Consider the following 27,972-nt stretch of genomic DNA (forward strand, 5'->3'; position numbering starts at 1 on the left):
CTTGGACACAGCTATGCCTGAAATAAACTCCAACTTCACATGCTTCTCATAATAAAAGCCAAGCAATTCCATTTCCTATTTAACCTAAGTTGTATTTGGGTCATCTAACCATCAAAACCTTAAGTCCTAACTAATATATATGAAGATCTTTTCTTCTGCCATTGTGAATGATCCCTTGAAACTATGCCTTTCTAAAAATGTGGGGTCATCTCATAAGGAAAAGTTCAGTTCAATCCATGGTATGTTTGGAATTTTAGAGCCTCTTTGATGTTCTAAATAAGTCTCTTTTTTTCTCTTAGGGTAGGTCAAATTTGGATTTCTGATTAAAGCAAGTATCTGACCATCTTTTGATTTGGTACACAATTCTTAACTGGAAAACCAAAAACTTTTTTTTATTATTATTATACTTTTAAGTTCTAGGATACATGTGCAGGACATGCAAGTTTGTTACATAGGTATACACTTGCCATGGTGGTTTGCTGCACCCATCAAGCCATCATCTACATTAGGTATTTCTCCTAATGCTATCCCTCCCCAGCTCCCCAGCTCCCCAACCCCCAGCAGGCCCCATGCATGATGTTCCCCTCCCTGTGTCCATGTGTTCTCATTGTTCAGCTCCCACTTATGAGTGAGAACATGCAGTGCTCAGTTTGCTGTTCCTCTGTTCATTGCTGAGAATGATGGTTTCCAGCTTTGTCTCTGCAAATGACATGAACTCATCCTTTTTTATGGCTGCATAGTATTCCATGGTGTATATGTGCCACATTTTCTTTATCCAGTCTATCATTGATGGGCTTTTGGGTTCTTTCCAAGTCTTCGCTATTGTGAACAGTGCTGCAATAAACATATGTGTGCATGTGTCTTTGTAGTAGCATGATTTATAAATCCTTTGGGCATATACTCAGTAATGAGACTGCTGGGTCAAATGGTATTTCTGGTTCTAGATCCTTGAGGAACTGCCACATTGTCTTCCACAATGGTTGAACCAATTTACACTCCCAAAACTGTGTAAAAGCATTCCTATTTCTCAACATCCTCTTCAGCATCTGTTGTTTCCTGACTTTTTAATGATTCCCATTCTAACTGGTGTGAGATGGTATCTAATTGTGGATTTGATTTGCATTTCTCTAATGACCAGTGATGATGCGCTTTTTTTTTATATGTCTGTTGGCTGCATAAATGTATTCTTTTAAGAAGTGTCTGTTCATATCCTTTGCCCACTTTTTGATAGGTTGTTTGTATTTTTCTTGTAGATTTGTTTGAGTTCTTTGTAGATTCTGGATATTAGCCCTGTGTCAGATGGATAGGTTGCAAAAATTTTCTCCCATTCTGTAGGTTGCCTGTTCACTCTGATGATAGTTTCTTTTGCTGTGCAGAAGCTCTCTAGTTTAATTAGATCCTGTTTGTCAATTTTGGCTGTTGTTGCCATTGCTTTTGGTGTGTTAGTCTGAAGCCTTTGCTCATACCTATATCCTGAATGGTATTGCCTAGGTTTTCTTCTAGGGTTTTTATGGTTATAGGTCTTACCTTTAAGTCTTTAATCCATCTCGAGTTAATTTTTGTAAAAGATGTAAGGAAGGGGTCCAGTTTCAGTTTTCTGCATACCGCTAGCCAGTTTTTCCAACACCATTTATTAAATAGGGAATCCTTTCCCCATTTCTTGTTTTTGTCAGATTTATCAAAAACCTGGTTGTAGATGTGTGGTATCATTTCTGAGGGCTCTGTTCTGTTCCATTGGTCTATATCTCTATTTGGGTACCAGTACCATGCTGTTTTGGTTACTGTAGCCTTGTAGTATAGTTTCAAGTCAGGTAGCATGATGCCTCCAGCTTTGTTCTTTTGGCTTAGGATTGTCCTGGCAATGCAGGCTCTTTTTCAGTTCCGTATGAACTTTAAAGTAGTTTTTTCCAGTTCTGTGAAGAAAGTCATTGGTAGCTTAATGGGGATGGCTTTGAATCTATAAATTACCTTGGGCAGTATGGCCATTTTCACAATACTGATTCTTCCTATCCATGAGCATGGTATGTTCTTCCATTTGTTTGTGTCCTCTTTTATTTCGTTGAGCAGTGGTTTGCAGTTCTCCTTGAAAAGGTCCTTCACATCCCTTGTAAGTTGGATTCCTAGGTATTTTATTCTCTTTGAAGCAATTGTGAATGGGAGTTCATTCATGATTTGGCTCTCTGTCTGTTATTGGTGTATAAGAGTGCTTGTGATTTTTGCACATTGATTTTGTATCCTGAGACTTTGCTGAAATCGCTTATCAGCTTAAGGAGATTTTGAGCTGAGATGATGAGGTTTTCTAAATATACAATCATGTCATCTGCAAACAGGGAAAATTTGACCTCCTCTTTTCCTAATTGAATATCCTTTATTTCTTTCTCCTGCTTGATTGCCCTGGCCAGAACTTCCAACACTATGTTGAAGAGGAGTGGTGAGAGAGGGCATCCCTGTCTTGTGCCAGTTTTCAGTGGGAATGCTTCCAGTTTTTGCCCATTTATTATGATACTGGTTGTGGGTTTGTCATAAATAGATCTTATTATTTTGAGATACATCCCATCAATACTGAACTTACTGAGAATTTTTAGCATGAAGGGCTGTTGAATTTTGTCAAAGGCCTTTTCTGCATCTGTTGAGATAATCATGTGGTTTTTGTCGTTGGTTCTGTTTATATGGTGGATTACATTTATTGATTTGCCTATGTTGAACCAGCCTCGCATCCCAGGAATGAAGTCCACTTGATCATGGTGGATAAGCTTTTTGATGTGCTGCCGGATTCCGTTTGCCGGTATTTTATTGAGGATTTTTGCATTGATGTTCATCAGGGATATTGGTTGAAAATTCTCTTTTTTTGTTGTGTCTGTGCCAGGATTTGGTATCAGGATGATTCTTGCTTCATAAAATGAATTAGGGAGGATTCCCTCTTTTTCTATTGATTGGAATAGTTTCAGAAGGAATGGTACCAGCTTCTCTATGTACCTCTGGTAGAATTCTGCTGTGAATCCGTCTGGTCCTGGACTTTTTCTGGTTGATAGGATATTAATTATTGCCTCAATTTCAGAACCTGTTGTTGGTCTATAAGAGATTCGACTTCTTCCTGGCTTAGTCTTGGGAGGGTGTATGTGTCCAGGAATTTATCCATTTCTTCTAGATTTTCTAGTTCACTTGCGTAGAGGTGGTTTTAATATTCTCTGATGGTAGTTTGTATTTCTGTGGGATCAGTGGTGGTATCTCCTTTATCATTTTTTATTGTGTCTATTTGATTCTTCTCTCTTTTCTTCTTCATTAGTCTGGCTAGTGGTCTATGTATTTAGTTGATCTTTTCAAAAAAACAGCTCCTGGATTCATTGATTTTTTTGAAAAGTTTTGCATGTTTCTATCTCCTTCAGTTCTGCTCTGATCTTAGTTATTTCTTGTCTTCTAACTTTTGAATTTGTTTGTTCTTGCTTCTCTAGTTCTTTTTATTGTGATGCTAGGATGTTGATTTTAGATCTTTCCCGCTTTCTCCTGTAGGCATTTAGTGTTATAAATTTCCCTCTAAACACTGCTTTAGCTCCAAACTAGCACAACAGGCCAACATTCAAATTCAGGAACTACCGAGGTCACCACAAAGATACTCCTCAAGAAGAGCAACCCCAAGACACATAATCATCAGATTCATCAAGGTTGAAATGAAGGAAAAAATGTTAAGGGCAGCCAGAGATAAAGGTCGGATTACCCACAAAGGGAAAGCCATCAGACTAAGAGCAGATCTCTCTGCAGAAACCCTACAAGCCCAAAGAGAGTGGGGGCCAATATTCAACATTCTTAAAGAAAAGAATTTTCAACCCAGAATTTCATATCCAGCCAAACTAAGTTTCATAAGAGAAGGAGAAATAAAATCCTTTACAGACAAGCAAATGCTGAGAGATTTTGTCACCACCAGGCCTGCCTTACAAGAGTTTCTGATTGAAGCACTATATATGGAAAGGAAAAACCAGTACCAGCCACTGCAAAAACATACCAAAGTCCATTGACACTATGAAGAAACTGCATCAACAAACGGGCAAAATAACAAGTTAGCATCATAATGACAGGATCAAATTCACACATAACAATATTAACCTTAAATATAAACAGGCTAAATACCCCAATTCAAAGACACAGACTGGCAAATTGGATAAAGAGTAAAGATCCATCCGTGTGCTGTATTCTGGAGACCCATCTCATGTGCAAAAACACACATAGTCTTAAAATAAAGGAATGGAGGAAGATTTACCAAGCAAATGGAAAGCAAAAAGAAAGCAGGGGTTCCAATCCTAGTCTCTAATGAAACAGACTTTAAACCAACAATGATAAAAAAAAAAAAATACAAAGCAGAGCATTACACAATGGTAAAGACATCAATGCAACAAGAAGAGCTAACTATCCAAAATATATATGCACCCAATACAGGAGCACCTAGATTCTTAAGCAAGTTCTTGGATACCTACAAAGAGGCTTAGACTCCCAGACAATAATAGTGGGAGACTTTAACACCCCACTGTCAGTATTAGACACATCAACAAGACAGAAAATTAACAAGGATATTCACGATTTGAACTCAGCTCTGGACCTAATAGACATCTGGACCAAGTGGACCTAATAGACATCTACAGAACTCTCCACCCCAAAATTCACCACATAATTGGTAGTAAAACACTCCTCAGCGAATGCAAAAGAACAGAAATCATAACAAATAGTCTCTCAGACCGCAGTGCAATCAAATTAGAACTCAGGATTAAGAAACTCACTCAAAACTGCACAGCTACATGGAAACTGAACAACCTGCTCCTGAATGACTACTGGACAAATAATGAAATTAAGGCATACGTTCTTTGAAACCAATGAGAACAAAGACATACGTACCAGAGTCTCTAAGACACAAAAAAAACTTGTTTTTTTAAAGTTTATAATGTTAATTGCAGCATGGTTTGTTACAATCTGTTGAAAATAGCCTAAATGTCTGCCAATAGAAGAACAGAAGCTGGAAAAAGTACAAAGTGATCCAACTTGCATGGACAGCAATTTGGCAATAATTGTCAAAATTACATATGCACTATGTTTGTCTTCTAGGGCTTTTGTGACAAAATATCACAGTCTGGGTGGCTTAAATAACAGAAATTTATTTTCTCACAGTTCTGGAGGTCGAGGTGTCAGGAGAATTGGTTTCTGGTGAGACCTCTCTCCTTGGCTTGCTGATGACTATCTTGCTGTGCCCTCATATGGTCTTTTCTCTATGACTCACTTTTTGGTGTCTCTTTCTCTTCTTACAAAGACACCAGTCACATTGAATTCAACCCACCATTATGACCTCCCTTAATCTTACTTCCCTCTTCATAGATCCTATCTTTAAATGCAGACACACTGGAGGTTAGAGTTTTAACATGGGAATTTTGAGGGGACACAATTCGATTCATGTGCTCACTGTTTGATCTACAAATTCGACATCTGTTTAATTTATCCCAAGAATATTCAGATATATTTTAATGCAAAAAAAGATATGTGTAAAAAAATATTTATTGAAGTTTTGTTTGTAATAAAAAAATATTGAGAACAGCTAAAGTTGTCACTGGATAAATTCTAATCTATCTTTTCAACGGAATGTAATGCAACCATTGTATTAGTCCACTCTCACACTGCTATAAAGAACTACCTGAGACTGGGTAATTTACAAAGAGAAGATGTTTAATTGACTCACAGTTCCACATGTCTGAAGAGGCCTCAGGAAACTTACAATCATGGCAGAAGGCAAAGGGGAAGCATGGTTGCAGAAAAGAGAGAGCGAGGGGGGATCCACCACACACTTTTAAGCCATCAGATCTCGTGAAAACTCATTCACAATCATGAGAACAGCATGGGGGAACCCCCGCCATGATCCAGTCACCTCCCACAGGGTCCCTCCCTCGACACATGAGGATTACAATTCTAGATAAGATTTGGGTAAGGACACAGAGCCAGACCATTTCAACCATTAAAAAGAAAAAGAAAACTACTTAAATGGAACGGTCTTCAAGAGCTGTTGTTAGTGGGAAAAAGCAGGATACAAAACAATGTACATGACATCATTTGGGTGAAAAGAGAGAGAAAATATAAAAACATATTTTTGCTTATATATGCATCAGATATCTCTGGAAAGATGCAGAAGGACCTATTAACACTGGCTGTCTTCAGAAAGGGTAATAGACTAGAGAGAAATTCTTAGATTCCTCTGGTACCCTTTCAATTTTAAAAGGTTCTATGGTGGAATTTGTTCCTTACCTCCAGCCCCCAGAGCTGCTTTCTTTGTGTTCTATCAGAGTGGCCACATCGTCCAGTCTCTGCCTCAGTGGTCTCCTAGTCGACCCTTCTATGTTAATAATCCCCCTTCTTCTCTGATAAGAACACTTAGGATTGTATTTGGGGTCCATCTGGATGATCCAGGACAACCTCCTTAACTTAAAATCTTTAACTTGATCACATCTGCAGTCTCTGCCACATTTATACGTCCCAGGAATTAGGCACTGATATCTCTGAGGGCCATTATTCAGCCAATTGTACCTACCCTAAAAAAATGGTTAAAGGAAGTTTACTGGTTCATGAATTCTGGAAAATGTTCCATGAGAATATAAATGTTAATAGAGGAAACCAGCTAGGGTGTATATGAGAATTCTCTATACTATCTTCTCAATTTCTCTGTACCTTTGAAACTCTTTTTTAATGTCTATTGAATTAGAAAACACCAAACATGCAACTAACATAAAACCAAGGAATTGCGCTTCTGACCATTTATCCCAGAGAAATGAATACTATGTCCACATAAAAACTTGTCCACAAATCTTTATAGCATCTTCTAATTAGTCTGTTGACACTCATTACACAGAAAAGAAGAAGTTCCCCCAAAAAAGGTTGATTTGCCTTAACCTGGGCCTTCTGAATTTAGTGTATTCCATAAATAATAAATTTAGACCAAGAGGTAAGTCATCTTATTCCCGCATGTGATCAATATTTCTTGAGCTAGAGAAGTAGGTTATAAGGAGAGATGGAAGGGAGAGGCCAAGTAAGAGAAAGGCTGGTAAGAGCCTCCAAGAAGGGCCCCTGCGCCCAAGCTGCACTTCTATCTCAGTCAAGAGCAGGGTAAGTGCCACAACAGAACCACCTCCCAATAAGTTTTGGGATCTGAGGGCGGGGAGGATCTGACTTCCTGGGTAGAGCCTGGAAATGTGAGCAAATCCCACAGTTCTGCTATGGCATGCTGGCATGTGGCCTGGCAGCCACAGAGGCAGTAAAGCTGTGTGGGGTACAGGGCATCAGAGGGAAGAGGCAAGCATGCTGTGGGTTTTCTGATGCTGAACTGGTGAAAAAGACACAGAAGTAGTTGAGAGGCAACCTCACATTTCCAAAGAGGAGGAGGAGGCAGAGGTACAGTCAGATGACCAGGGTGATGTCCACAGAGACTGGGGTCTAATCAAGGCTATACCTAAGACCCTGAGAAGGTCAGCCAGGGTCTGAGACCCTGAGAGGATGTCAGCCAGTTCCCCATCTGCCATCCCTGAACCATAATGTCAGAAATGTAGGGGTCACCAAGGAAGAAGGAGATGGGGGAAGAAGAAAGATCCACTAGTGACTAGTTCAATCTGAAGTGACAGAGAAAACGAGGCATTGATTAGATTAATTTTTCCTGCCTTTGAGTTGATGGGGATTCCTAATGGAGATTCAGCTGGCTTAGGAAAATTAAAAAATGGACTTATTTGCACAACTGAAATCTGTAAATACTTTGCATGTGAATTTTACATATACGGGTTTTTTCTATTTTTTTACACTAGAGGTATACAACATATAGAGCAATAATTATGTGATTGATTAAAAGGAAAAAATTCAAAACATCGTTTATGGCCCCAAGCTCAACAATCATTGACACCAAGCTTTATTGCCTTCATGTGGCACTGCTAGTTCATATGACTGAAAGTCCTGTTTTCTGTACCATTCAATGCCACACAAGCTACACTCTCGATTCTCCTCCCACTGTTCTTCTCTCTGTCTTCTGGGAACAAGCAAAGGAGTGGCTGGTCAGAGACCTTTTCTGTGCAGCAGGCATGGTCCAGATCCATAGAGGTGCCAACCTCTGGTTACTTCTGGGGCAGCCCCTCTTCCTCTTGGGCATCTCGGTGATAACAGATGCCATTAGTTCACTGTCTATCCCAACTTTCCCAATTCAGCCTCTCAGCAAAACATTCCAAAAGAGGCCTCAGCTTCTGTGTAGAAGGAAAGGGGAGGGGATAGAGGTTCATAATAAACTATGCCAGCATCTCTGTGTTACCTTGTGTACCACCTTCACGATCATTCCCTTATCCAGATATCACCTGCAGCGTCATGTGTTTAATATTTGTCTTTAAAGAGACTCACTTTGTTCAGCTAAATTAATTTATATAAAGAAGGACTTTTATATGATACGTAATGGTAGTAACAGAAATACAATGTAGGAGAGAAAACGCTCTCTTTATTAGAGAGGGAAGATAGTGAATGTGAGAAACAAACTCACCCATCCAAACCCAAACAATGAACTCAGAGGCCTCAAGAACAATGAAAGTGAAACTTTTAATGACACTCTTGCAAGATCAGGTGTCTGATAGGCAGGCACACCCAGCACAGTTTCAACAAGCAATTTATCCCCTAGTGCACAGGTCCCTCTTGCTGTTCCTTATAGGCTGAGTACTATGGGTTACAATCTTCCCAGATGTTGCCTATTGATTGTTGGGTAGGGGCCATAGGTGGGTTTTTTTAGGGTTGTCTGGCTGCATTTTGTTGCAGCTGACAATGTATTGCAATCCTAGTTAGCTCAGAGGCTCTTCAAGTATTTGACTTATGACCTAAGTAGCTGGGCAGGCTGATAAGAACAGACAAAACAAGCTATTTTGCAGGCTAGTATGCTTTTTTATTAGACTAAACTTTTGGTTCGGGTGATGGCAACTTAGAGTGGGGGCAAGAGGGAGAAGGGAGAGGCCAACAAGCAGGCATCGGCTATCCAAGCAGGGGCCTAGTATATCCTGTGTCTTCTGTAGTTTGCTGACCTAAGCCAATTCAAGGCACTTTGTCTTGGATATGGACCACTGTACACATTATTTCCTTTAGTGAATATAAACAGAAGTGTCAAAAGGCCTACCAGCACTAAACAGATACTTTCTCCATCCCCAAACCAAAAAGATGGAAAGAATATTGGAAATGCAATTCAGTGTTAATGTGCGTTCAACATTAACGTGTGTCCATGTAAAATCATCTTGTGTGCCATCTGAAATCATTCCATGTGCCGCAATAAGACTTTGTGAATCACCAAAGAATATGACGTCTAAGAATCCTCCCAATGTGACCTGCGTGTGTTACGAGTCATTTCACATCTGTCACTGATCAGCTGACAATGGAAAGTCAATTCCGGAGTACGCCCAGTGGGTGGCAGGACTGAACCTAAGGCTGCAGATGCAGGACTTTCTTAATATAGCTCCATTGTTTACAGCCCGCAGCTGTTGTTTACAGCTCAGCGCCACCCTTCCTCCTCACCTGCTATTTGTCTACATCTGCCTCTAGGTCCCTGAGGAAAACAACAGACCAGCATATCATGTCATGTGGAAACCAGAAATGGGGACTCCTAAATACTCACGTTTGCTGGGAGAAGGCCCCAGTCCCTCTTCCCTCACACCTGGTGGAGTTTGAATTCACCTCTAAACCTAGGTGGGAAACAGAAAGGATCAAGATCACTGTGCCCCTGAGTCCAATTTGAGGATTTAAACCAATGAACTGTCCAAGTCAAAATAAAAAATGTAGAGACGAATCTCTGAAGTGTAACATTTTATTTGGGAAGAAAGAATTGCAGTTCAGACCATACACGGAGACTGGGCGGTCTTCGGTATGTCCAAAGAACAAAGAGAAGATTGGAGGTTTCATTTTAAAAAATGAAGAAAAGAGGCAGGGCGCGGTGGCTCACACCTGTAATCCCAGCACTTTGGGAGGCCGAGGCGGACAGATCACGAGGTCAGGAGATCTAGACCATCCTGGCTAACACGGTTAAACCCCGTCTCTACTACAAATACACAAAAATTAGCCAGACGTGGTGGCGGGCGCCTGTAGTCCCAGCTACTCGGGAGGCTGAGGCAGGAGAATGGCGTGAATCCGGGAGGCGGAGCTTGCAGTGAGCGGAGATTGCGCCACTGCACTCCAGCCTGGGGGACAAAGCAAGGCTCTGTCTCAAAAATAAATAAATAAATAAATAAATAAATAAATAAATGTTAAGTATTGCTCTTTGAAAAGTTCACTGGCACTAGTAAGGCTCTAGGGGGCTGGCAAGCTTCAACTGGTGAGTGACATCAGTGAGTAAAATTAATCTTAGAGCTGTAGCAGGTTGTCTCAGAAACCATTAGACAAAACCAGTTGAAGATAACAACAGGCAATTTCAGTAGGCAGGTTTGCAGAGAATTACATTCTTGGAGCAATGTTATATGTTCTGAGTACTTCTCCCCCCAGCTTCTCAACTCTATTTTAGTTAGGTATGTAACAAGAATGACTCAATTTGTAGGATCAATGTTCCCACCAGTCCTCCAGCACTTTTAAGCATAAACATTGTGCTAGACAGGAATTATAGAACATAACAACCTGCTGCTTGCAAGCTACAGGTTAATTGGGCAGATGATATTAAAGCTATTGCTATTAATGGATGGAACAAAATAGAACATAACTGCTAAGTGACATGACAGAAACTAAAAGAAACGTAAAGTTTCAGAGGAGATTCATAGAAGACCAAATGAATTCTTCTTTCCCAAATGTCCCTATAAAAATACCTGTGATTTACATTTAAAAGGAGAGAAAAATTCAGCAGTACTTGATATTAGTAATAAAAACGAACTGGGTGTGATGGCTTATGTCTATAACCCCAACATTTTGGGAGATTGAGGTGGGCAGATCACCTGAGGTTAGGAGTTCAAGGCTAGCCTGGCCAACATGGTGAAACCCTGTCTCTACTGAAAATATCAAAATTCGCAGGGTGTGGTGGCAGGTGCCTGTAGTCCCAGCTACGCGGGAGGCTGAGGCAGGAGAATCCCTTGAAACCAGGAGGCGGAGCTTTCGGTGAACTGAGATAGCACCACTGCAATTCCAGCCTGGGCAACAGAGCAAGACTCTGTCTCGAAAAAAATAAAAACAAACCAAAAAACCTGGACATATGGCAAGATCCCCAGAAGTCTCTTAACAATTAGCAGATGATGGGTAGACAGAGTCTATATTAGTCAGCTAGGGCTGCCATAACAAAACACCACGGACTGGGTGGCTTAAACAACAAGCATTTATTTCTGACACTTCCAGAGGCTGGAAGACAAAGACCAAAGTGTCAGCGGGCCTGGTTTCTCTTGAGGCCTCTCTCCTTGGGTTGCAGATGACTGCCTTCTCGCTGCGTTCTTCCATAGCCCTTTTTTCTGTGCATGCATCCCTGGTGGTGTCTCTCTTTCCTTATAAGGATACCAGTCTTATTGGATTAAGACCCCACCCTTATGACCGCTTTTAATCTTAATTACCTCCTAAAAGCCTTATCTCTAAATACAATAACACTGGGGTTGGGCTTCAACATACAAATGTGAGGGGTACACAATTCAATCCACGAGCGTCTCAATCCATTCATCGATTTTTGCAGAGAAAATTGCATGGAAGAAAAACAGAAGAAAAAGACTGAGAAGGAAGAGGAGGGAGGGAGAAAAGAGAAAGTGCATTAATGATTGAATTGAGGCCTCTTCCCGAGCCACAGGACAGCCCCATGGACAGCTTCCAACTTGGAGGTGGGTGGGAAGGGAGGTGACCCTGATGAACTGGGCAGCCCAGAGCAAAAGGGCTTTCGAGCATTAAGCTGAACTGAAAGTCTGCCTCAGATAAGAAGCTGTCACAAGTATTTGAGAAGCAGACTTCAAAGGCAAGAATAAAAATTTATTTCAGCCACACATCACTGCACTAACCAGGAAATCAGCCAGAGGAAAAAGGTTAAAGACCCCCTCAAAAAAAAACGCTCTAAAACTTCACTGTGCCTTTCTGTAACTTCAGCTTTAGAGCATGTAAGATTTATGTTGAGTTCAATAAACATGTATTTGTTTTACCATCTAAAAGAAAATGCATGAAACTAAAAGGAACCTGCAAAATATACAACAAACCAAGAACCTACCCCATTAGCTCTTATTCTTCCAAATAAGAACCTATTGAATACAGCAAGAACAATTTCAATGCGAGTTTGTTTGCTTTTGCATTGAAGAGCTTTGCATTTGGAAAGAAAGATAGTGTTGCCTTTCCTATATGTGGTAGATTAGGGTTTTACACCCAAGCAGGAGCTGCAGCTAGCATTTGGGACTGCAGCTGGACCCTGGACGGCACCCTGAATGGTGATGGAGAATTAGGCAGCATAACTGTTCTTTAACACTACTAGCTCTACATAGAATTTTCCTCTTTCTAGGATCAATAATAGAACAAAATCTACGTGATATCTATGAAGAAATTCTACAGCACAAGGAAAAACATTTTTAATGACCAAATAATTTAGTAGAAAAGGCTTTTTCTAAAATGGAAGAAAAGTTGCAACATTTTTTCTTTTGTTCCTATAAGGACTTGCCTCAGTTGAACAAGTAAGGGCCTTGGTAAGAAGATCAGTCAAGAAGAAAGTACAATGAAACTAACACCCGAGCAGAAGGGGCAAATAAATTTATGCTTTAAAAGACAATTTTACAGCTTGGTAATGCAGAAGATAAACTGGAGAAATAATCTAGGATCGTATAAGAAATGAATAAAGAGATGAAAATAATCAGAGAAAAAGATGGAGATAGATACTACAGGATAAGTGAAATGGTGAAAAGAAATCCAAGAAATGGTGGGTGTTCCCCCCAAAGATAACTGAATCAAATCAAAAGAAATGGAATGCAATCATTATTCAAGATATAATTAAAGTCAGTTTTCCAGAGCTAAAACAAAGCTTTAGCTTTTTAGGGTTTATCACCATACTCTCATAAAGATAATGAACAGAGATCTCCTCAAGGCATAAGCTATTAAAATTTTAAAATTTAAAGAATAACAAAAGATCTTGAAAAAACCTTTTTCAAAGAAAAATAGTTAACTTTAAAGCACAAAGATAAGGAAGTATGATAACATAAAATGACATTTTCTATGCTATTTAATATTTTATTTGATTTCTTCTGTTTAAGCTTTACTGATGTATAATTGATAGACAAAAAATATAAATTGATATACAAATTGATACTCAAAAATATATACATTTGATGAGTTTTGACATGTATATACACCCATGATACCATCACCACAATCAAGACCCTAAATATGTTTATCACCTCTGAAAATTTTCTTATGTTCTTTTACATTTTGTTTTGCTTTGCTTTTGTGTGAAGAACACTTAACACGAGACCTAAACATATTTATTTAAACATATTTTAAAGTGCACAATGCCATATTGTTAACTATAGATACTAGGTTGTACAACAGATATCTAGAACTTACCCATCTTACATAGCTGAGGCTCAATAGGTATAAAGATTTTTTATTTCTACTAAATTAGGAAAATTATTTCTGCCTCTGAATTGTTTTATTGTTGTTGTTTTGTATTTAAAATAAATACATTTACTTTTTATATGTAGTATAACCATAATTTTTTATTTACTTTATAAAAATATAAATATTTTATTTACTTTATATATCCTCATCCTTTCACCTACCTATGCTATTTTTTCTTCTTATGTCTTTTTAAAAAACTGAAATATATTACACATACAGAATGTTTTTATGCACAGTATGATGAATGTTTATAAAGCAAATACCCATAGAACTACCACAAAAATCAAGAAATAGTACCTTAGATGCTCCTTTTTACTCACATCTTGGAGTAAATGTTTATTGGTTTTATTTTAGACTTTTAATATCTAGAAATACCTCCCTAAGAGCAAGACTTTTTTTTTTTTTTTTTTGAGACGGAGTCTTGCTCTGTCGCCCAGGCTGGAGTGCAGTGGCCGGATCTCAGCTCACTGCAGCTCCACCTCCCGGGTTTACGCCATTCTCCTGCCTCAGCCTCCCGAGTAGCTGGGACTACAGGCGCCCGCCACCTCGCCCGGCTAGTTTTTTGTAGTTTTAGTAGAGACGGGGTTTCACTGTGTTCGCCAGGATGGTCTCGATCTCCTGACCTCGTGATCCACCCGTCTCGGCCTCCCAAAGTGCTGGGATTACAGGCTTGAGCCACCGCGCCCAGCCAAGAGCAAGATTTTTGAAGTTTGTGTAAATAAAAGAGCAATAAATGCTATTTTTTCTGGCTTCTTTCATTCAACATGATGTTTAAGATTCAGCCCATTTATTGCGCGTAGGTCTATTTTAGTAGGTTTCATTGCCATATTCTATTGTATAATATATCAAAATTTACTTAACCTTTTTACAGTGGGTAGCCATTTGAGTTGTTTCCAATTTTAACTAATAGTACTTCATTTCATTAGGTTTTTCATAAGTTGTTTACAATTGGATTTGGTGTTTTAATCCTATCCTTCCCTTGTAATAGGTGACTTCCATCCATTTATATTTATTATTACAATTGATTCACTTGTTTCTATTTTTTATTACTTTAGCTTCCCTAACAAGTGAAAGACTCACGTAATTAACTCTGTAGGAGAGAAAGAACTTGATAGATATCCACCTGGTCTAGCAGATCTGAAAGAGATGAATGCATAATAAGGACCAGAAATTAAATTATACATAATCCACAATGATGAGCTAACAATATCTTTCATGGGTTAATGATATAGCATTGAAATATTTAAAACAAAAAGAGGCTGGGTGCGGTGGCTCACACCTGTAATTCCAGCACTTTGGGAGGCCCAGGCGGGCGGATCACGAGGTCAGGAGGTCAAGACCATCCTGGCTAACATGGTGAAACCCCATCTCTACTAAAAATACAAAAAATTAGCCGGACGTGCTGGTGGGCGCCTGTAGTCCCAGCTACTCAGGAGGCTGAGGCAGAAGAATGGTGTGAATCTGGGAGGCGGAGCTTGCAGTGAGCAAAGATCGCACCACTACACTCCAGCCTGGGCGACAGAGCAAGACTCCGTCTCAAAAAAAAAAAAAGAGAGACTATAAATGGACAGAAATTTACTTGTAATAAGAAAACACACTACTATGTAATAAATGATATGTGTGTATATATTTTATTTATTTATTTGAGAGGGAGTCTTGTTCTGTTGCCCAGGCTGGAGTGCAGTGGCTCTATCTTGGCTCACTGCAACCTCTGCCTCCCAGGTTCAAGTGAATTCTCCTGCCTCAGTCTCTCGAGCAGCTGGGATTACAGGCACGCACCACCATATCTGACTAATTTTTGTATTTTTAGTAAAAACAATGTTTCACCATGTTGGCCAGGCTGGTCTGGAACTCCTGAGCTCAGGTGATTTACCCGCCTCGGCCACCCAAGTGCTGGGATTATGAAGCCTGGCCTATATGTGTGTATATATTTAAACATTGCATATATTATAATTAATGTGTTGAACTAGAAATAGACATATCTCAGACTTTACATCCTAATTTTAAAAAATGCTGACAAATTCTTTGAGGAATCCATGGAATTGTTGAACTTGAAATAGATATATCTCAGACTTTACATCCTTTTCCCTAAGAAGTGAAAGACTCACCTAATTAACTCTGTAGGAGAGAAAGAACTTGATAGATATCCACCTGGTCTAACAGATCCGAAAGAGATGAATGCCTGATAAGGACCAGAAATTAAATTATACATAATCTGCAATGATTATGATTAGAGTATACTTTTCATGAAAGCCAACAACTTCTCTCAGGAATCCATGGAATATTTACAAAAATTGATCACATGATAGACCTTGATGTGTTCCAAAACAACACAATTATATGGAATAATCCTCCAGTCAAAATGTAATATAACGTAGTCAAAGGTAAAGATAAAATTCTGATGATTTGAATGTTTTAAAACTTAACCCTAAATGGCTATTAGATCAAAGAAAGAAGTAAAATTACAATTTTAGTCTATTTGCAGGGCAATAACAAAGAAACTACCACATGTTAGAACTGTTAGGATATACCAAAAGCCTTACTAAAATATAAATTGATAGACCTAAATGTATAAGTTTTGAAAATATAAATGAAATAGACATGCAACTGAAAATGTTTAAAGGCTTAAAAATTAAATAAATTTTAAAAAAGAAAGAACAATGAAAGGAGAAAATAATTGTGGTAGACAGATTGATTGCAAAACAGTCACAATTCTTCACCCTTCCCTACATCTTTTGCAATGTAACTTTGCATGTCCTCTCAACAAGAAGTAGAATCTATTTCCCCATTCCTTGATTCTAGATTGGCCTTCTGACATGCTTTGGTCAAGAAAATGTGGCAGAAGAGAGGATTGCCATGGCAGTGGAAAAGATCTGGTATGGCAAATTATACATCCTAAAGTGACACATGTGACTTCTGCGCACGTTTCACTGGGAAAACAAGTCATGTGACCATACCTAACTCCAAGGGGGCAGGACAGTATAGCCTTCCCATGGCCAGAAGGAAAACTAGAAACATTTGGTGAGCAAAACAGTGTTATTATTGTAAGAAATCATCTTTGTTTCCTGTTGCTTTTTTTTCCTTTTTCTCCACTAGAGTGTACTTTTCACGAAAGCAAGGATCTTGCCTGTTCCTGCTGTATCATACAAAATTAATTGGTAATGAATCTGAAAATTTTACTACTGCAGAAAAATTTCTAAGATTATAATTTGAAACGTAAATTGCTTAAGAAGTAGCCTATCTGAAGAGAGCGATTATAGAATAATTACAAATATGAAATAGATATAAATATTTAAAAATTACCTCCAAAAAGTCTTCAGGGATCAATATTTTTTTTACCAATGAGGTTTCAAAATTCTAAGGAAAAGCTAATTATAATGCTACATTCATTTGATTTAGGCTATTTTAAAAGTTAAAAATACCTTCAGGAATCAAGTGTAAGCCTTTACCAAAACCTGAAAAAAGTAATATTACTTTAAAAAGTGGAAATTTTATCTGGAGGATTGGATGGATATTAGGACATCCGCTAGTAACTAATAAATAATTTAATATAATTAATATCATACATATGATCACCTTAATCAAAAGTGAAGGATGCTTATCTCAATGTCAATAATAAGCATTACTATCGCAAATCAAACCATCAGCCAGAATACTACTTAACAATGAAAGAATAGAGGCATCTCCATTTAAAAATCAGAGGAAGATAAAGGAAACAAAACACATTCACCATTATTCAACATTGTCTAAACATTTTAGCTGAGATCATGATATGAAACAGAACTAAAAAATAATCCATGAAAAGGAAGAAACAAAATTATCATTATTCTTCTTCCATATGGTTGCCTATTTAGACATTTTATGAATAAACTGAAAAGTCTTTGAATTCATAAAAATTTAGTAAAGTGCATATAAAATTAATGCCCCTGAATGTTAAGTAGGTGCACCGTGCACTGCTTACCAATATGCCTCAGTCCAATTCGACAGAACATACGCACACACCCGTTACGTGAATTGGGTTTATTACTTACAGACTGGCAACAATGGCAACATAAGCTGAGGATTCACTGTAAGCTGATCTTGCAAGGCTCAGGAAAGTTGCCCAAGACAGATGGAATCTTCTTTACAAGTACTCAACTAGCACAGCAGTTGAGGGACCCCAGAAAGTAGCGCCCTCTCCTCTGGCTTTATACTATGGGGTCACATCACATGCTGGGCCTACGTGTTGAAAGAAGTCCTGTTTCTATGGGGAACCAGAACAGAACCGAGGTTTTTCTGGCCAGTTCCTTCTTTTCTCAGGATGTTGCATTCCTAGCACATTCTGCAGCTATTCTTGAGAACTACAAGTGAAAAAAAAGGGAAGAATTAAGCTGTTCCAACCTCCCAGAAGACTGTCCTGCAACTATAATAGCTTTCTTGCATTTACAACAAAATATATACAGCAGTTTTCCCCTATACATTTATACCTATGATAAAGTTTAATTTATAAATTAGGCAAAATAAGAGATTGACAAACTAATAATAAAATAGAACTATAACAATGTACTGTACTAAAAGTTATGTAAATGTGCTGTCTCTTTTTCTCTGTGTGTGTCTCTCTCTCCCTCTCTCTCAAAATATCTTATTGTACTGTACCTACTTTTCTTCTTCTTGAGATCTTTTAAATTCATAACACAGATGGCTGGCTAAGTGACTAAAGGACAGGTAGCATATACAGCAGCAAATAAGCTGGGCCAAGGGACCAGGTGAGATTTCATCACACTTCTCAGAACAGTGTGCATTTTAAAATTTATAGTGTTTATTTCTGGAATTTTCTATTTAATATTTTTGGGCCATGGTTAATCATGGATAATTGAAACCACAGAAAGCAAAACCACAGATAAGATGGATTTCTATACTAGAGACAAATTTCTGGAAAGCATCTGTCCTAGATGAAGTTAGTAAAATTATGCTATTGAATAAAATAGAAAAGTGTTTATGATATATTGCTAGATGGAAAGAGTGTATCATATACAAATATGGTACCATTTTTGTAAAATATAAATATAGATATTTTAAAATGATCAACATAAAATTAACACATATAATACTTCACACAAAACACATAAAAATATTCCAGACCGACTAGAATGACAGACATAAAATATTAGCACATAGTATCTCTAGTTTAGAATATTAAAAATAGCTTTCAGTTTTTTCTCCGTATCTTTCCATTTTTTCCCAATATTTCTAGTGATTTTCTATTCAAAATTATACATTTAAAGGAAATTCAAAAGGAGATGTATTTGGGGAATATATCTCATTAATAAATGCCATAAAAACATGAAATATCTAGAAATAATCTTAAAAAGAATTGTATATAACTGCCCTAGAAATCACATTATTTTCCTGAGAGATAAATGGAGAATTAAGAAAATGAAAAGGTATTTTGTGGATAAAAATATATAAGCATTCCTCAATCTAAAACTCAACATCACACTAAATGGAAAAAAACATTACAAGCATTCCATTAAAGTCAGAAAGAAGAAGCAAGACTTTCATATGCATTGCAATAAAGTATATAATATTTTGAAAGTTTCTAGTTCATGTCATTTGATAAGAAAAAGGTTATTGAATGGCTACAGGAAGTTCTTTAAACAGAAAGAAAATAACTAAGTATCTTGGATCATCAGTAAAAAAACATGGTAACTAAAATATCAGTAAATATAATAGACTTCCCTTCTCCTCTTGCATTTTCTAAATTATGTTTGATAGCGAAAGCATCACCAAAATTATGTTTGATGACGAAAGCATCACCAAAATTATGTTTGATGGTGAAATGTAAAGGAGGTATGTTTTCTACATTACACTCAAATTAGTAAAATCATACCAGTAGACTGTATAGACTGTTAATATAAATCATATGTGTACATATATATAATGTAATGCCTAGAGCAAAAACATTAAAAATCTATACAAAAAGACATACCACCATATTAAAAATCAAAATGGAATTCCAATGAATGTTTAAGCAATTCACAGAAAAAAGAAAACAGAGAAATGAAAAACAGAGATAAAACAACTAATAAAATAGTAGACCTAAGCCATAACATACCAATAATTACATTAAGCAAATGGTCTTAATATACCAATTACAAGACAGAGATTGACAGAGTGGATTAAAAAACATTCAACTATATGTTGTCCACATGAAACCCACTTCAAATATAATAATAAGGACAGGTTGAAAGTAAAATAATGGGAAATGTTTCGTGTAAACATTAACCAAAAGAAAGCAAGAGTAGGTAGCTCTATTAATAGCAGATAAAATAGATGCAAAGTAAAGAAAATTACCAAACCCAAAGAGGATCTTATATAATGCAAAAAAAAATCCTTAATCTATCAGGAAGATGTACAATTCTAAATGTGTATGTACCAACCAACTGTGTATGCACCAAACAATGTGTTGAAAATTACGTGAAACAAAACTGAAAAAAACTGAAAGGAGAAATAGAGAAATCCACAAGTATGGCTGGAGACTTTAACACCTTTCTCTGAGCACTTGATATAACACCTAGACAGAAAATTGGCAAGGATATAAGAAGAACTCAACAACACCATCAACAAGTAGGAACTAATCAACATTTACAGGGCACTCCATCCAACAACAGCAGAATACACATTCTTTTGAAGGTCCTAAGGAAAATATATTAAGAAAAACCATTAAAAAACTCAACAAATGTCAAAGAATCAAAGCATATCAAGTGTGTTCTCCAACTAAAATGAAGTTGAACTAGAAATTAATAACAAAAAGTTAGAAAAAAAAATCCAAACACTTTGAAAGTAAACAACATACTCCTAAATAACCAGTGGGTCAAAGAAGAAACCTCAAAGAAATTTTAAAAATACATTAGACTGAATGAAAATGAGAATGCAACTTATAATTCATAGGACACAACTAAAGCAGTGATAAGAGGGAAATCTGTAGCTCTAAATGCATATATTAGAAAAGAGAAAAAGTCTCGAATTAAAAATTTAAGTTCTTCAAGAACCTACAGAAAGAAGAGAAAAAGTCAAAGCAAGCAGAAGGAAAGAAGTAATAAAAAGAGAAGCAGAAATTAATGAAATTGAAAAGGCATACCTACACAGAAAATCAATAAAACAAAGACTTATTATTTAAAAATGTCCATAAAATGGACACAATTTGCACAACATCTTGCAAGATGAACAAAGGAAAAACAGAAGTAATAAGTTACCAACATCAGGAATGAAACAAGGATAGCAGTATAGACTCTGCAGATTTAAAAAGCAAAATAAGGGAATAATAACAAACAACTCTACACATATAAATTTAACAATTAAGATGAAATGGACTAATTCCTCAAAAAACATAAATAGCCACTGTTAACTCAAAATGAAATAAATAATTTAAGTAGTTGTATAGTTATTAAGGAAACTGAATTTGCAATTTTAAAAACCTTTAAGAAACGTAATCTCCAGAACTAATGGTTTCACTGAAGAATTCACCCAAATAGTCAATTAGGAATTGACATCAATTGTACACAATCTTTTCTGGAAAATAAGAGAAAAAAAAAACTTCCCAATTTATTCCATAAAGCCAATATTAACCTTATACCAAAATGAAATAAAGATATTACATAAAGAAAACTCTAGATCAATATCCTTCCTGAATACAGATAAAAAATTCTTAAATATACAATCATGTCATCTGCAAACAGAGACAATTTGACTTCCTCTTTTCTCAATTGAATGCCTTTTATTTCTTTCTCTTGCCTGATTGCCATGGCCAGAACTTCCAACACTATGTTGAATAGGAGTGGTGAGAGAGGGCATCCCTGTCTTGTGCCAGTTTTCAAAGGGAATGCTTCCAGTTTTTGCCCATTCAGTATGATACTGGCTGTGGGTCTGTCATAAATAGCTCTTATTATTTTGAGATACATTCCACTGATACCTAGTTTATTGAGAGTTTTTAGCATGAAGTCCTGTTGAATTTTGTCGAAGGCCTTTTCTGCATCTATTAAGATAATCATGTGGTTTTTGTCGTTGTTTCTGTTTATGTGACGGATTACGTTTATTGATTTGCATATGTTGAACCAGCCTTGCATCCCAGGGATGAAGCCGACTTGATTGTGGTGGATAAGCTTTTTGATGTGCTGCTGGATTTGGTTTGCCAGTATTTTATTGAGGATGTTTGCATTGATGTTCATCAGGGATATTGGCCTAAAATTTTGTTTTTTAATTGTGTCTCTGCCAGGTTTTGGTATTAGGATGATGCTGGCCTCATAAAATGAGTTACGGAGGATTCCCTCTTTTTCTATTGATTGGAATAGTTTCAGAAGGAATAGTACCAGCTCTTCTATGTACCTCTGGTAGAATTCTGCTGTGAATCTGTCCGGTCCTGGACTTTTTTTGGTTGATGGGATATTAATTATTGCCTCAATTTCAGAACCTGTTATTGGTCTATACAGAGATTCGACTTCTTCCTAGTTTAGTCTTGGGAGGGTGTATGTGTCCAGGAATTTCTCCATTTCTTCTAGATTTTCTAGTTCACTTGTGTAGAGGTGGTTATAATATTCTCTGATGGTAGTTTGTATTTCTGTGGATCGATGGTGATATCCCCTTTTCATTTTTTATTGTGTCTATTTGATTCTTCTCTCTTTTCTTCATTATTAGTCCTGCTAGTGGGCTATTTTGTTGATTTTTTCAAAAAACAGCTCCTGGATTCATTGATTTTTTTGAATGATTTTTTGTGTCTCTATCTCCTTCAGTTCTGCTCTAATCTTAGTTATTTCTTGTCTTCTGCTAGTTTTTGAATTGGTTTGCTCTTGTTTCTCTAGTTCTTTTAATTGTGATGTTAGGGTGTCACTTTAGATCATTCCTGCTTTCTCTAGTGGCCACTTAGTGCTATAAATTTCCCTCTACACACTGCTTTAAATGTGTCCCAGAGATTCTGGTATGTTGTGTCTTTGTTCTCATTGGTTTCAAAGAACATCTTTATGTCCGCCTTCATTTCGTTATTTACCCGGGAGTCATTCAGGAGCAGGTTGTTCAGTTTCTATGTAGTTGTGGGGTTTTGAGTGAGTTTCTTAATCCTGAGTTCTAATTTGATTGTACTGTGGTCTGAGAGACAGTTTTTTTATGATTTCTTTTACATTTGCTGAGGAGTGTTTCACTTCCAATAATGTGGTCAATTTTAGAATAAGTGTGATGTGGTGCTGAGAAGAATGCATATTCTGTTGATTTGAGGTGGAGAGTTCTGTAGATGTTTATGAGGTCCACTTGGACCAGAGCTGAGTTCAAGTCCTGAATATTGTTGTTAATTTTCTGTCTCATTCATCTGTCTAATACTGACAGTGGGGTGTTAAAGTCTCCCACTATTATTGTGTGGGAGTCTAAGTCTCTTTGTAGATGACATGATTGTACATTTAGAAAACCCCATTGTCTCAGCCCAAAATCTACTTAAGCTGATAAATAACTTCAGCAAAGTTTCAGGATAGAAAATCAATGTGCAAAAATTACAAGGATGCCTGTACACTAATAACAGACAAACAGAGAGACAAATCATGAGTGAACTCCCATTGACAATTGCTACAAAGATAATAAAATACCTAGGAATACAACTTACAAAGGATGTGAAGGATCTTTTCAAGGAAAACTACAAACCACTGCTCAACGAAATAAGAGAGGACACAAACAAATGGAAAAACATTCCATGCTCATGGACAGGAAGAATCAATATCATGAAAATGGCCATACAGCCCAAAGAAATTTATAGATTCAATGCTAACCCCACCAAGCTACCACTGACTTTCTTCACAGAATTGGAAAAAAACTACCTTAAATTTCATATGGAACCAAAAAAGAGCCCGCATAGCCAACACAATCCTCAACAAAAAGAACAAAGCTGGAGTCATCATGCTACCTGACTTCAAACTATACTACAAGGCTACAGTAACCAAAACAGCTTGGTACTGTTACTGAAACATATATATATAGACCAATGGAACAGAACAGAGCCCTCAGAAATGATACCACATATCTACAACCAGGTTTTTGACAAACCTGACAAAAACAAGAAATGGGGAAAGGATTCCCTATTTAATAAATGGTGTTGGAAAAACTGGCTAGCGGTATGCAGAAAACTGAAACTGGACCCCTTCCTTACACCTTTTACAAAAATTAATTCAAGATGGATTAGAGACGTAAATATAAGACCTAAAACCATAAAAACCCTAGAAGAAAACCTAGGCAATACCATTCAGGACATAGGCATGGGCAAAGACTTCATGACCAAAACACAAAAAGCAATGGTAACAAAAGCCAAAATTAGCAAATGGGATCTAATTAAACTAAAGAGCTTCTGCACACCAAAAGAAACTATCAGCAGAGTGAACAGGCAACCTCCAGAATGGGAGAAAATGTTTGCAATCTATCCATCTGACAAAGGGCTAATATCCAGAATCTACAAAGAACTTAAACAAATTTACAAGAAATAAAAGACAACCCCATCAAAAAGTGAGCAAAGTATATGAACAGACACTTCTTAAAAGAATACATTTATGCAGCCAACAGACACATGAAAAAATGCTCATCATCACAGGTCATTAGAGAAGTGCAAATCAAAACCACAATGAGATACCATCTCATGCCAGTTAGAATGGGAATCATTAAAAAGTCAGGAAACAACAGATGCTGGAGAGGATGTGGAGAAATAGGAATGCTTTTACACTATTGGTGGGACTGTAAATTAGTTCAACCATTGTGGAAGACAGTGTGGCAATTCCTCAAGGATCTAGAACTAGAAATACCATTTGACCTAGCAATCCCATTACTGGGTCTATACCCAAAGATTATAAATCATGGTACTATAAAGACACATGCACACATAGGTTTATTGTGGCACTATTCACAATAGCAAAGACTTGAAACCAACCCAAATGTCTATCAGTGATATACTGGATAAAGAAAATGTGGCCCATATACACCATGGAATACTATGCAGCCATAAAAAAAGCATGAGTTCATGTCCTCCTGAAGCTGGAAACCATCATTCTCAGCAAACTATCACAAGGACAGAAAACCAAGCACCACATGTTCTCACTCATAAGTGGCAGTTGGATAATGAGAGCACATGGACACAGGGAGGGGAACGTCCCACACTGGGGCCTGTCGGGGGTTGGGGGGAGCAGGGAGGGATAGCATTAGGAGAAATACCTAATGTAATTGATGAGTGGATGGGTGCAGCAAACCAACATGGCACATGTATACCTATGTAACAAACCTGCACGTTGTGCACATGTACCCCAGAACTTAAAAAAAAAAATTCTTAACAAAATACTTACAAATAGAATTCAATAATATATGAAAAGAATTTTACAACATTTATCTCAAGGATGCAAGACTAGCTCAATATTCAAAACCCAGTCAATATAATCAACCATTCTAACAATTCTGAAAAGAAAATCACAATTACAGGGTTCTTATATAACATGGTTCTAGAAGTTCTAGCCAGTACAATAGGCAAGAAAAGGAAATGAAAAAGATACAAAACACAAAGAAATGAAACCACTTCTATTTGCAGATGACATGATTGTCTATGTAGACCATCTATCTCACAGAATTCACCAAAAAAAAACCCTGCTAGAATTAAAAATGTGAGTTTAGCAACATAAGATAACCGCTAAAAATATAAATTGTATTTCAATATACTATCAATTAAAATGTGCACACTGGAAAATGATTTATTTATTTTTGCAATATCATTTAAATTGCTCAAACAAAGCTTAGCTATAAATCTAACAAAACATGTACAAAACATGTAAAGGACTTGCATTCTGAAAACAACAAAATGATGATGAAAGAAGTCATAGAAGATCTAAATAGAGACATACCATGTTCATTGACTGAAATAATCAACATAGTAAAAGTATCAATTCTCCCCCAAATTAATACACAAGTCTAACACAATTCTTATCAAAATACCAGTAAGAATTTTTTAAGATTTCCAATATTATTCTAAAATTTATATGGAAGGTAAATGAACTAAAAGAGCTTAGGGAATTTTAAAAATCTAAAGTAGGAAGAATTTATCTACTTGACTTCGAGACTTATTATATAGCTACAGTAATCACAACTTTGTAGCATTGGTGGAGGGATAGACATAAAAATCAATGAAAAAAATTGAGAAACCAGAAATAGACCCACATAAGTACACCCAATTTTTTTTTGACAATAGTGCAAAAACAATTCAATAGAGAAAAAATAGCCTTTTAAACAAATGGTACTAGAGCAATTGAATACCACAAAGAAAAGAAGGAATAAAGAGACAGGAAGAAGAGAAGGGATGTAGGGAGAAAGGAAAGAAAGGGAAAAAAGAACAAGGAAGGAAAGAGAGGGAAGGAAGGAAGAAAAGAAAGAAATAAGGAAGGAAGAATAATACTTGACATAAGTCTCATCTCTTATGTACAAAAACTCAAAATGAATCACAGTAAAAAAGACTAACAATCCAATTAGAAAATGGGCAAATGATACGAAAAGACCTTTTTGCCAAATAGAATATACGGATGGCAAAGAAGTACATGAAAATATGTTACATGTTTTTACCATTAGGAAAATGCAAATTAAAACTACATTGAGGCCAGGTGTGGTGGGTCATGCCTGTAATCCTCAGCATTTTGGAAGGCCGAGGTGGGTGGATCGCTTGAACCCAGGAGTTTGAGGCCAACTCTGGAAGCATAGTGAGACCCCGTCTCTACAAAAATTACAAAAAATAGCCAGGTGTTGTGGTGTGTGTGTGTATTCCCAGCTACTTGGGAGGCTTAGGTGGGAGGATCACCTGAGCCAGGCAAGGTGGAGGCTGCAGTGAGCACTGATTGCATCACTGCATTCCAGCCTGGGCAAGAGAGTGAGATCTTGTAAAAAAACAACAAAAAAAAAAAACAAAAAACAAACAAACAAACAAACAAAAAACAAAAAAAACAGCACACACCACATTGCAATATAACTACACATTTATCAGGATGCCCAAAATAAAAGCTAAATCACTCATACATTGCTGGTGGGAATGTCTCATGGTAGAGACACTCTAAATACCTATTTTGCCATTTCTTTTCTTTTCTTTTCTTTTTTTAATTATACTTTAAGTTCTAGGGTACATGTGCACAATGTGCAGATCTGTTACGTATGTATATATGTGCCATGTTGGTGTGCTGCACCCATTAACTCATCATTTACATCAGTTATATGTCCTAATGCTATTCCTCCCCTCTCCCCCAAAGCTAAAATGCAAGTACCATGACTCAGTAATTACACTCCTGGATTTAGCTCAGAAAAATGAAAATTTATGTTCACACAAAAACCTGTCACAGGAATGTTCATAGCCAACCCTAATCCAAAAATCTACACACTATATTATTCCATTCATATAAAATTCTTGAAATGATAAAATTATAGAAATAGAGAACAGATTAGTAGTTTGGGGAGTATAAAGGTGGATAGAGGAGGAGAGAATGTGTGTGGTAGAAAAGGGCAACATGATAGATGGATCCTGGTGATAGCAGAAATATTCTATAACTTGACTATACGAATGTCAAGATATTGTCATATTAGCCTACAGTTTTGCAGGGTGTTACCGTTGGTAGAAACTGAGTAAAGGGTAAATGAAATTTCTCTCTTATACCTTACAATTGCATGTAAATTTACAATGATCTCAAAATTGAAAGTGTATTTAAAAAAAAAAAATACTATGCAATGGCCAGCAAATGCAATTGTGAACTTGGACTGGATCCTGGATGGAAGCCTAAGCCAAACATCCATCTCTAAAGGATATTTGAAGTACATTTGCACAAATGTAAATATGGGTGTGTATTGGGTAATGTTTATTATATAAGTTTTCAAGTGTGATAATTATATTATGGTTATATAGAAAACGCTCCTTGTTCTTAGTTGTATTAGTCCATTTCACACTGCTAATAAAGACATACCCGAGATTGGGCAATTTATGAAAGAAAGAGGTTTATTGGACTTACAGTTCCACATGGCTGGGGAGGCCTCACAATCATGCTGGAAAGCAAGGAGAAGCAAGTCACATCTTATGTGGATGGCAGCAGGCAAAGAGAGAGCTTGTGCAGGGAAACTTCTATTTTTAGAACCATCAGATCTTATGAGATCCATTCACTATTATAAGAACAGAACAAGAAAGACCCACCCCCATGATTCAATCATCTCCCACCAGGTCCCTCCCACAACACGTGGGAATTATGAGAGCTACAAGATGAGGTTTGGGTAAGGACACAGAGCCAAATCATATCATTCCACCCCAGCCCCTCCCAAATCTCATATCTTCACATTTCAAAACCAATCATGCCTTCCTAACAGTCCCTCTAAGTCTCAGCT

At 37.1% G+C, this 27,972-nt stretch overlaps 1 protein-coding gene across 30 annotated transcripts in view; it reads left to right on the plus strand.

The window, feature by feature from the left end:
* COMMD9 (COMM domain containing 9) overlaps positions 1–27,972 on the plus strand; it is a 1,186,740-nt gene that overhangs the window by 907,003 nt on the left and 251,765 nt on the right. Inside the window, exon 1 of one of the 30 annotated variants that reach the window (XM_050759488.1) lies at positions 7,595–7,599. The exons of 28 other annotated variants lie outside the window; for them this stretch is intronic. The gene's annotated coding sequence lies outside the window, so the exon portion shown is untranslated. Of the gene's footprint in view, positions 1–7,594; positions 7,600–24,758; positions 24,763–27,972 lie in introns of those variants that run through there. One more of the 30 variants, XM_050759472.1, reaches the window with a different exon arrangement.

Source organism: Macaca thibetana, chromosome 14 (genome assembly GCF_024542745.1).
Source record: "Macaca thibetana thibetana isolate TM-01 chromosome 14, ASM2454274v1, whole genome shotgun sequence".
Lineage (NCBI taxonomy): Eukaryota > Metazoa > Chordata > Mammalia > Primates > Cercopithecidae > Macaca > Macaca thibetana.